Raw genomic sequence first — 12,040 nt, 5'->3', positions numbered from 1 at the left:
TTGGCAGGCAAAATCCTGAGTTGAAATCAAAACAGGAAGTCAGAAATCTGAGCTTGTATGTATTCACCAGAGTCCCCAATGAAATCCCCTTGTGATATGAATGGTTGTGCACTGCCTAGGGGTTCCACTAGATAGTCAACCATCAATAGAAATTATAATGAGACTTCTATGGTGTTGTGGGAGTGAATGATAGCAGAATCAGTCAGGTGTCCATCAAGCAGCCATTTTCTGATCATGCTTATTCCTCATGGTAGTCACTTGCGTTCCATTGCTCACGAAGACAAGAAAGAATACTCCGGTTGGAACTTTATTGAAGCTATATGTTAAAAACATCCTAATGATTGATTCTGTACTTAGTTTGAAATGTTTTTGTCCGATATAACGCTGACCAGAATTAGCGTTTGGATATGTATACCAGACGCGCTAACAAAAGAAGGTATTTGGACATAAATAGCAGATTTTTTCGAACAAAACAAACATTTATTGTGGACCTGGGATTCCTGGTGTGCTTTCTGATGTAGATCATCAAATGTAAGGGAATATTTATCATGTATTTTCTTGTTTATGTTGACGCCATCTTTGCGGCTGTGGTGTTTTACTTTTGAGCGCCGTCTCAGATTATAGCGTGGGTTTCTTTTTCCGTAAAGTTTTTTHGAAATCTGACACAGCGGTTGCATTAAGGAGAGGTATATCTATAATTCCATGTGTATAACTTGTATTATCATCTATATTTATGATGAGTATTTCTGTTGAAACGATGTGGCTATGCAAAGTCACTTTGTTTTTGCAACTAGTGAATCTAACGCCTCAATGTAAACTCAGATTTTTTTTATATAAATATGAATTTAATCAAACAAAACATGCATGTATTGTGTAACATGAAGTCCTATGAGAGTGTCATCTGATGAAAATAATCGAAGGTTAGTGATTAATTTTATCTCTATTCTGGTTTTTGTGAATCTATCTTTAGCTGGAAAAAATGGCTGTGATTATTGTGGTTTTGTGGTGACCTAACATAATCGTTTGTAGTGCTTTCGCTGAAAATCCTATTTGAAATCGGACACTTTGGTGGGATTAACAACAAGATTACCTTTAAAATGATATAAGACGCATGAATGTCTGAGGTCTATAGTCTATAGTCTATAGTTTAGGGATCCCCATCGTTCCCGTGGATGTGCCCTTCCCCGTTCACGCTTTAGATAGTCGACCATTAGGGTCAGGGTTGATTAGGGAGGTCACCGCGCCTTTGGGCATGGTGACGCAGGGGCGTCATACGGAGAGAATTAGTCTCTTCCTCATTGACTCTCCTGCGTTTCCCGTGGTGCTGGGCCTACCCTGGTTAGCTTGTCATAACCCCACTGTTTCTTGGCCACAGAGGGCTCTCACGGGGTGGTTGCGAGAGTGCTCAGGTAGGTGTTTAGGGGTTTCCGTTGGTGCTACAACAGTGGAGAGTCCAGACCAGGTCTCCACCGTGCGCATCCCCCCTGAATATGCCAATTTGGCTCTCGCCTTCTCCAAAAAGAAGGCGACTCAATTACCACCTCATCGACGGGGCGATAGACCTCCTGGTAGATGCTGCACTTCCCAGGAGTCACATGTATCCCCTCTCACAGGCGGAGACGGAGGCTATGGAAACATATGTCTCCGAATCCCTGCATCAGGGGTACATTCGGTCCTCCACTTCACCCGCCTCCTCGAGTTTCTTTTTTGTGAAGAAGAAGGAGGGGGGATTCGCCCGTGTATTGACTATCGGGGTCTGAATCAGACCCGCTACCCCTCATAGCCACAGCAATAGCGTTAATGCACGGGGCGCGCTTCTTCACCAAACTAGATCTCAGGAGCTCAGGAGCGCTTACAGGAGCGCTTACAATCTGGTGCGTATCCCAGAGCTTTCAGTACCACCTCTGGGCACTATGAGTACCTCGTCATGCCGTACGGGTTGATGAATGCGCCATCAGTCTTCCAAGCCTTTGCAGACGAGATTTTCAGGGACCTGCACGGGCAGGGTGTAGTGGTGTATATTGATAACATTTTGATATACTCCGCTACACGTGCTGAGCATGTGTCCCTGGTGCGCAGAGTGCTTGGTCGCCTGTTTGAGCATGACCTGTACGTCAAGGCTGACAAATGCCTGTTCTTCCAACAGTCCGTCTCCTTCCTAGGGTATCGCATTTCCACTTCAGGGGTGGAGATGGAGAGTGACCGCATGTCAGCCATGCGTAATTGGCCGACTCCCACCAAGGTAAAGGAGGTGCAGCGGTCCTTAGGGTTTGCCAACTACTACCGGAGGTTTATCCAGGGTTTTGGTCAGGTGGCGGCTCCCATTACCTCACTGCTGAAGGGGGGCCCGGTGCGCTTGCAGTGGTCAGCTGAAGCGGCAGGGCTTTTAGTCACCTGAGGGCTCTGTTTACCTCGGCTCCCGTGTTGGTCCACCCGGATCCCTCTTTGGCGTTCATAGTGGAGGTGGACGCGTACGAGGTTGGGATAGGAGCGGTGCTCTCTCAGCCCTCGGGTACGCCACCAAAGCTCCGCCCCTGAGCCTTTTTCTCGAAGAAGCTCAGCATGGCGGAGCGAAACTATGATGTGGGGGACCGGGAGCTGTTGTCAAGGCCTTGAAGGCGTGGAGACATTGGCTTGAGGGGGCTAAACACCCTTTTCTCATCTGGGCTGACCACCGCAATCTGGAGTACATCCAGGTGGYGAGGAGACTGAACCCTCGCCAGGCAAGKTGGGCCATGTTTTTAACTTCACCGCTGGACGCGGACATTGAGCAGGCGTTGCGTACAGAGCCCGCTCCCCTTCAGTGTCCGACTGGGCGTCTGTACATTCCGTCTGCTGTCCGCGACGGGCTAATCTATTGGGCCCATACGTCACCCTCCTCTGGGTGACGTAAAGCGTTACATGGGCTTGCTCCTACCTATCTTTCCGAGTTGGTACTGCCGTACATACCTACACGTACGCTACGGTCATAAGACGCAGGCCTTCTAATTGTCCCTAGAATTTCTAAGCAAACAGCGGGAGGCAGGGCTTTCTCCTATAGATCTCCATTTTTATGGAATAGTCTGCCTACCCATGTGAGAGACGCAGACTCGGTCTCAACCTTTAAGTCTTTACTGAAGACTTATCTCTTCAGTAGGTCATATGATTGAGTGTAGTCTGGCCCAGGAGTGTGAAGGTGAACGGAAAGGCTCTGGGCACGAACCCCCTTGCTGTCTCTGCCTGGCCGGTTCCCCTCTCTCACTGGGATTCTCTGCCTAACCCTATTCAGGGGCTGAGTACTGGCTTACTGGTGCTCTTCATGCCGTCCTAGGAGGTGTGCGTACTTGAGTGGGTTGAGTTACTGACGTGATCTCTCTGTCTGGTTGGCGCCCCCTTGGTTTGTGCTGTGGTAGAGATCTTTGTGGGCTATACTCGGCTTGTCTCAGGATTGTAAGTTGTGGTTGAAGATATCCCTCTACTGGTGTGGGGGCTGTGCTTTGGGAGTGGGTGGGGTTATATCCTTCCTTGTTTGGCCTGTCGGGGGTATCATCGGATGGGCCACAGTGTCTCCTGACCCCTCCTGTCTCAGCCTCCAGTATTTATGCTGCAGTAGTTTATGTGTGGGGGGCTAGGGTCAGTTGGTTTAACCTGGAGTACTTCTCCTATCTTATCCAGTGTCCTGTGTGAATTTAAGTATGCTCTCTCTAATTCTTTCGTTCTCTCTTTCTTTCTCTCTCTCGGAGAACCTGAGCCCTAGGACCATACGTCACGGCAAACCGGGCATGATGACTCCTTGCTGTCCCGATCCACCTGGCCTTGCTGCTGTTCCAGTTTCAACTGTTCTGCCTGCTGTTATGGAACCCCTACCTGTTCAACTCTTTAATTATCGGCTATGAAAAGCCAACTGACTTTTATTCCTGATTATTATTTGACCATGCTTGTATTTATGAACATTTTTGAAAATCTTGGCTTCTTATTCTCTCCTTCTCTCTTTCTTTCCTTCTCTCGGAGGACCGGAGCCTAGGACAATACGTCAGGACTACCGGGCATGATGGCTCCTTGCTGTCCCCAGTCCGCCTGGCCTGCTGCTATTCCAGTTTCAACTGTTCTGCCTGCGGTTATGGAACCCCTACCTGTCCCAGACCTGCTGTTTTCAATCTTAATGATCGGCTATGAACCAACTGACATTTATTCCTGATTATGTATTTGACCATGCTTGTCATTTATGAACATTTTGAAAATCTTGGCTCTCTCTAATTCTCTCCTTCTCTCTCTTTTTCTCTCTCTCGGAGGACCTGAGCCCTGGGACCGTGCGTCGGAACTGCCAGGCGTGGTGGCTCCTTGCTGTCCCCAGTCCACCTGGCCTTGCTGCTATTCCAGTTTCAACTGTTCTGCCTGCGGTTATGGAACCGGCACCTGTCCCGGACCTGCTATTCAACTCTTAATGATCGGCTATGAAAAGCCAACTGAAAATTATTCATGATTATTATTTGACCATGCTTGTCACTTATGAACATTTTGAACATCTTGGCATAGTTCTGTTATAATCTCCACCCAGCACAGCCGGAAGAGGACTGGCCACCCCTCATAGCCTGGTTCCTCTCTAGGTTTCTTCCTAGGTTTTGGCCTTTCTAGGGAGTTTTTCCTAGCCACCGTGCTTCTACACCTGCATTGCTTGCTGTTTGGGGTTTTAGGCTGGGTGTCTGTACAGCACTTCGAGATATTAGCTGATGTACGAAGGGCTATATAAAATAAACTTGATTTGATTTGATTTGGTCATCCTGGTATCGGTCGGACGGTGCGCTGTCTTAGTGGGAAGTACTGGTGGCCCACTTTAACTAATGACGTGTGGGTTTATGTTACCTCCTGCTCGGTGTGCGCCCAGTGCAAGGCTCCTAGACACCTGCGCAGAGGTAAGTTACAACCCTTACCCGTTCCACAACGGCCATGGTCGCACCTGTTGGTGGATTTCCTGACTGATCTTCCTCCTTCACAGGGTAACACCACGACCCTGGTCGTTGTGGATCGTTTTTCTAAGTCCTGTCGTCTCCTCCCTTTGCCTGGTCTCCCTACGGCCCTACAGACTGCGGAGGCTCTATTTACACACATCTTCTGGCACTACGGGGTGCCTGAGGATATAGTATCTGATCGGGGTCCCCAGTTCACGTCGAGGGTCTGGAGGGCTTTCATGGAACGTCTGGGGGTCTCGGTCAGCCTTACCTCAGGTTTTCACCCCAAGAGTAATGGGCAGGTGGAGAGAGTTAACCAGGATGTGGGTAGGTTTCTGAGGTCTTATTGCCAGGACCGGCCGGGGGAGGGGCAACGTTCGTGCCCTGGGCAGAGATGGCCCAGAACTCGCTCCGCCACTCCTCCACTAATCTTTCTCCCTTCCAGTGTGTTTTGGGGTATCAGCCGGTTCTGGCTCCTTGGCATCAGAGTCAGACCGAGGCTCCTGTGGTAGACGACTGGTTCAGGCGCGCGGAGGAGACATGGTATGCCGCCCATGTTCACCTCCAGCGGGCCGTGCTGCGCCAGAAAACCAGCGCAGACCGTCACCGCAGTGAGGCCCCGGTGTTCGCACCGGTCTGGCTCTCGATCCGAAACCTGCCCCTCCGCCTGCCCTGCCGGAAGTTGATCCCACGGTTTGTGGGGCCATTTAAAGTCCTGAGGAGAGTGAACGAGGTATGTTACAGGTTACAGCTTCCCCCCGATTACCGCATTAAACCCTCGTTCCATGTGTCTCTCCTCAGGCCGGTGGTGGCTGGCCCGCTCCAGGAGTCTGAGGTGCGGGAGGTCCCTCCGCCCCCTCTGGACATCGAGGGTGCCCCGGCGTACTCCGTTCGTTCCAAACTGGATTCGAGACGTCGGGCGAGGGGCCTTCAGTACCTCGTGGACTGGGAGGGGTATGGTCCGGAGGAGAGATGCTGGGTTCCGGTGGAGGACGTGTTGGATCCTTCTATGCTGCGAGATTTCCATCGTCTCCATCCGGATCGCCCTGCGCCTCGCCCTCCGGGTCGTCCCCGATGTCGGTGCCGATGCGCAGCTGGAGCCGCGCGTTAGGGGGGGGTACTGTCACGACTTCCGCCCAAGTCGGTCCCTCTCCTTGTTCGGGCGGTGTCGGCGGTTGACTTCACCGACCTTCTAGCCATCACTGATCCATTTTCCATTTTCCATTGGATTTGTCTCGTCTTCCTTCACACCTGGTTCCAATACCATCAATTACATGTTGTGTATTTAACCCTCTGTTTCCCCTCATGTCCTTGTCGGAGATTGTTTTGTTGTAGGTTATGTGCAAGTTATGTGTCGGTGTGCTATGGGTTTTGTACCCACTTATATTATTTTTTGTATATTTTGGTTTTGGAGTTTTATGAGCACTTATTAAACGACTCCGTTTATACCAAGATCGTTTTCCTTCGCCTGACTTCCCTGCCACCGACACGCACCCATTACACTAGTGTTAAAATAAACTTCCTTTGGATACATTTTTTGACTATCTGTTTTTTCCATGTATGAATCTACTATTCAATGTGTTTCTATGGGCTAATAGCAGTAAGACCAAATTAAATGTTTAATCAAATCATTTTTGGTATATATTTTTTGATACTTAAACTTCTTATGACTGCAATCCCGGTAACGGGATCGATATGACAACAGCCAGTGAAAGTGCAGGGCTCCAAATAAAAAAAAACAGAAATCTCATAATTAAAATTCCTCAGACATACATGTGTCTTATACCATTTTAAAGGTAATCTTGTTGTTAATCCCACCAAAGTGTCTGATTTCAAATATGCTTTTCAGCAAAAGCACTACAAACGATTGTTAGGTCACACAAAACCACAATAAGCACAGCCATTTTTCCAGCGAAAGATAGCAGTCACAAAAAGCAGAAATATAGCTAAAATTAATTACTAACCTTTGATGATCTTCATCAGATGACACTCATAGGACTTCATGTTACACAATACATGCATGTTTTGTTTGATAAAGTTCATATTTATATAAAAAAAATCTGAGTTTACATTGGCGCGTTACATTCACTAGTTGCAAAAACATCCAGTGATAGTGCATAGCCACATCGTTTCAACAGAAATACTCATCATAAATGTAGATGATAATACAAGTTATACACATGGAATTATAGATATACCTCTCCTTAATGCAACCGCTGTGTCAGATTTMAAAAACTTTACGGAAAAAGCAAACCATGCAATAATCTGAGACGGAGCTCAGAACAAGAGTCAAATTAGCCGTCCTGTAGAAGTCAACAGAAACCAGAAAGTACATGATAAATATTCCCTTACCTTTGATGATCTTCATCACAATGCACTCCCAGGAATCCCAGGTCCACAATAAATTCCTGATTTGTTCGATAATGTCCGTTATTTATGTCCAATTAGCTACTTTGGTTAAGCGCGTTTGGTAAACAATTCCCAAGTCACAAAGCACGTTCACTATAACGTGACGAAATGTCCAAAAGTTCCGTAACAGTCAGTAGAAACATTTCAAACGATGTATTGATTCAATCTTTAGAATGTTTAACATACATTGAATAACGTTCCAACCGGAGAATTACATTGACTTCAGTTGAGCGATGGAACGGAGCTGCCTCTCACGTGAACGCCGCGTGGTCACCTCATGGCAGATGGTATCCATTCCTGGTCTCCTTCGGCCCCCTTCACAATCAGACAAAGTTCTCATTGACTGTTGACATCTAGTGGAAGCCGTAGGAAGTGAAAACTCATCCATATCTCGCTGTAATTTCAATGGGAGCTTGGTTGAAAATCTACCAGCCTCAGAGAAAATCCAAACAGGAAGTGGAACTTCTCAGGTTTTTGCCTGCCACATGAGTTCTGTTATACTCACAGACATAATTCAAACAGTTTTAGAAACTTCAGAGTGTTTTCTATCCAATACCAATAATAATATGCATATATTAGCAACTATGACTGAGGAGCAGGCCGTTTACTCTGGGCACCTCGGTGCACCTTTCATCCAAGCTACTCAATACTGCCCCTGCAGCCATAAGAAGTTAAAGGGGTCCTAAAATTCCAAATCAAACAGCTAAATGATCCTTGGTATGACCATCATAAAACAATTCCAAAAGCCCCCTCCCACCGGCTTAGACTAGGCATATATCAGTGACCACCTCTTCCAGGACAATAGGAGACACCATATTGCACTCTATACTCAGCCAGGGTGCGGAGGAATTATGTCTAAACCAATTTAGGATGGGACGAAATGCTAGTGCCTGGAAATACAATTTAAAGTTTGGCTGCGGATAGTCTTCCGACATCTTTCCCTCTTTGCAAGTTTGTTAATTTTATCCAGGATCTGTCACATGTGCTCCCTCTCCGGCCTCTAGGTCACCAGCCTGCTCGTTGTGGCGCACACCTGTCACCATCATTACGCGCACCTGCGCGCCATCAGACTCACCTGGACTCCATCACTTCCCTGATTACCTTCCCTATGTATGTCACTCCCTTTGGTTCCTTCCCCAGGCGTTGTTGTCTGTGTTTCTTGTTTTGTATTTAGTTGCGTTTATTTATTAAAACATTCACTGCCTGAACTTGCTTCCTGACTCTCAGCACACCACATTACAGGATAATTTACCTTGTCATCTAAATTTTGAAACCGCACAATGGATTTTATGCCAATAGTCAGAAGTGGGAGACAAGGGAAGCAATTAACTACAGACATTCCGCGTGGCAATACAGTATGTCCATTTTAACAATAGGTATTTGGCCGGTTAAAGCAACTGGGATATTAGTCAAATTACTGAGGTTGGATTGCATTGATTTGAGCATTCTGTTAAAGTTTTTGGCAATGGTTTCATCTAAGGAAGGAAATATACCAATTACCTAAGTATTTAAAATGGGAAACGATTGAGATTCCATAAATACAGATGGGAGTCCTCCATCGGGGTCTTGAGAGACAGTAGGGCAGATTTGGTCAAAATTATTTTATAACTTGAGATGGAGCTGAATTTGTCTATGATCTTCAAAGTGTTTGGGAGCAATTGAGATACATTGTCGAGATAAAGTAAGGTGTATAATGAGATGATGTGATCCATAGAAATTAGAGATATTGGTGAAATGTATTTTGATTGTCAAATTGCCTAGACCAGGGTTTCCATAGACAATAAAAACAGCAGACGTGAGATTGGATCGCCTTGCCTGCTACATGTACTTCTAGTTATTCTGAACAGAACAGAGCATGTATTCCCTCTTACTACTATGACTGAGGGATTGGCATATACAGTTGAAGGCCGGAGGTTTACATACACTTAGATTGGACTCATTAAAACTGGTTTTTCAACCATTCCACAAATTTCTTGTTAACAAACTATTGTTGTGGCAAGTCGGTTAAGACATCTACTTTGTGTATGACACAGATAATTTTTCCAACAATTGTTTACAGACAGATTATTTCACTGTATCACAATTCCAGTGGGTCAGAAGTTTACATACACTAAGTTGACTGTGCCTTTAAACAGATTGGAAAATTCCTGAAAATTAAATGACATMATTTGAGTCAATTGGAGGTGTACCTGTGGATGTATTTCAAGGCCTACCTTCAAACTCCGTGCCTCTTTGCTTGACATCATGGGAAAATCTAAAGAAATCAGCCAAGTCCTCAGAAAAAAATGGTAGACCTCCACAAGTCTGTTTCATCCTTGGGAGAAATTTCCAAACGCCTGAAGGTACCACGTTCATCTGTACAAACAATAGTACGCAAGTATAAACACCATGGGACCACGCAGCCATCATACCGCTCAGGAAGGAGACGTGTTCTGTCTCCTAGTCATCAACGTACTTCGGTGCGAAAAGTGCAAATCAATCCCAGAACAACAGCAAAGGACCTTGTGAAGATGCTGGAGGAAACAGGTAAGAAAGTATCTATATCCACAGTAAAACAAGTCCTATATCGACATAACCTGAAAGGCTGCTCAGCAAGAAAGAAGCTACTGCTCCAAAATCGCCATAAAAAAAAGCCAGACTACGGTTTGCAACTGCACATGGGGACAAAGATCATGCTTTTTGGAGAAATGTCCTCTGGTCTGATGAAACAAAAATGTAACTGTTTGGCCATAATGACCATCGTTATGTTTGGAGGAAAAAGGGGGATGCTTGCAAGCCGAAGAACACCATCCCAACCGTGAAGAACGGGGGTGGCAGCATCATGCTGTGTGGGTGCTTTGCTGCAGGAGGGACTGGTGCACTTCACAAAATAGATGGCATCATGAGGCAGGAAAGTTATGTAGATATATTGAAGCAACATCTGAAGACATCAGTCAGGAAGTTAAAGTTTGGTCGCAAATGGGTCTTCCAAATGGACAATGACCCCAAGCATACTTCCAAAGTTGTGGCAAAATGTCTTAAGGACAACAAAGTCAAGGTATTGGAGGGTCATCACAAAGCCTTGACCTCAATCCCATAGAAAATTCGTGGTCAGAACTGAAAAAGCGTGTGCGAGCAAGGAGGCTTACAAACCTGATTCAGTTACACCAGCTCTGTCAGGAGGAATGGGCCAGAATTCACCCAACTTATTGTGGGAAGCTTGTGGAAGGCTACCCGAAACGTTTAACCCAAGTTAAACAATTTAAAGGCAATGCTACCAAGTACTAATTGAGCGTACGTAATCTTCTGACCCACTGGGAATGTGATGAAAGAAATAAAAGATGAAATAAATCACTCTCTCTACTATTATTCTGACATTTTCCATTCTTAAAATAAAGTGGTGATCCTAACTGACCTAAGACAGGGATTGTTTGCTAGGATTAAATGTCAGGAACTGTGAAAAACTGAGTTTAAATGTATTTGGCTAAGGTGTATGTAAACTTCTGACTTCAACTGTAGTACTATAATCAAATTAATGAAATTGGAGCCAAGTCCCATATGTTCCAAATCCAACCAATGATATGACCATTCTAGTCTATCAAAAGTGTTTTCTGCGTCAAGAGATAAAACTGCCCAAGGAGCTTTGGTTTCTGATGAAGCATGTAACATACATCATACAGTATACAGTATATATCAAAGTATGTGGACAACCCCTCAAATGAGTGGATCCAGCTATTTCAGCCACACCCATTGCTGACAGGTGTATACAATCAAGCACACAGCCATGCATTCTCCATATACAAACATTGGCAGTAGAATGGCCTTACTGAAGAGCTCAGTGACTTTCAAAGTGGCACCGTCATAGGATGCCACCTTTCCAACAAGTCAGTTTGTAAAATGTTTGCCCTTATAGGGCTGCCCCAGTCAACTGTAAGTGCTGTTATTGTGAAGAGGAAACGTCTAGGAGCAACAATGTCTCAGCCACGAAGTAATAGGCCACACACGTTCACAGAACAGGACCGCTGAAGCGCGTAGCCTCGGTTGCAACAGTCACTCCCGAGTTCCAAACTGCCTCTGGAAGCTTCATGAAATGGGTTTCCATGGCCGAGCATCTGCACACAAGCCTAAGATCACCATGCACAATGCCAAGCGCCGGCTGGATTGGTGTAAAACTCGCCACCATTGGACTCTGGAGCAGTGGAAAACGCAGTCGCTGGAGTGATGAATCACGCTGCATCATCTGGCAGTCAAATCTGTGTTTGGCGGATGCCAGGAGAACACTACCTGTCTTAATGCATAGTGCCAACTGTAAAGTTTGGTGGAGGAGGAATAATGGTCTGGGTGGTTTTTCATGGTTCGGGCTAGGCCCCTTAGTTCCAGGGAAAATAAATATTAACGCTACAGCCTAGACAATTCTATGCCTCCAACTTTGTGGCAACAGTTTGGGGAAGGCCCTTTCCTGTTTCAGCATGACAATGCCCCCATGCACAAAGCGAGGTCCATACAGAAATTGTTTGTCGAGATCGGTGTGGAATAACTTGACTGGCCTGCACAGAGCCCTGACCTCAACCCCATCGAACACCTTTGGGATGAATTTGAATGCCGACTGCGAGCTAGGCCTAATCGCCCAACTTCAGTGCCCGACCTCACTAATGCTCTTGTGGCTGAATGGAAGAAAGTCCCCGCAGCAATGTTCCAACATTTGGTTGAAAGCCTTCCCAAAA

This window comes from Salvelinus sp. IW2-2015, linkage group LG23, assembly GCF_002910315.2.
Source record: "Salvelinus sp. IW2-2015 linkage group LG23, ASM291031v2, whole genome shotgun sequence".
Taxonomy (NCBI): Eukaryota; Metazoa; Chordata; class Actinopteri; order Salmoniformes; family Salmonidae; genus Salvelinus; species Salvelinus sp. IW2-2015.
The sequence above is the reverse complement of the archived record's forward strand: the minus strand, read 5'-3'. Positions refer to the sequence as shown.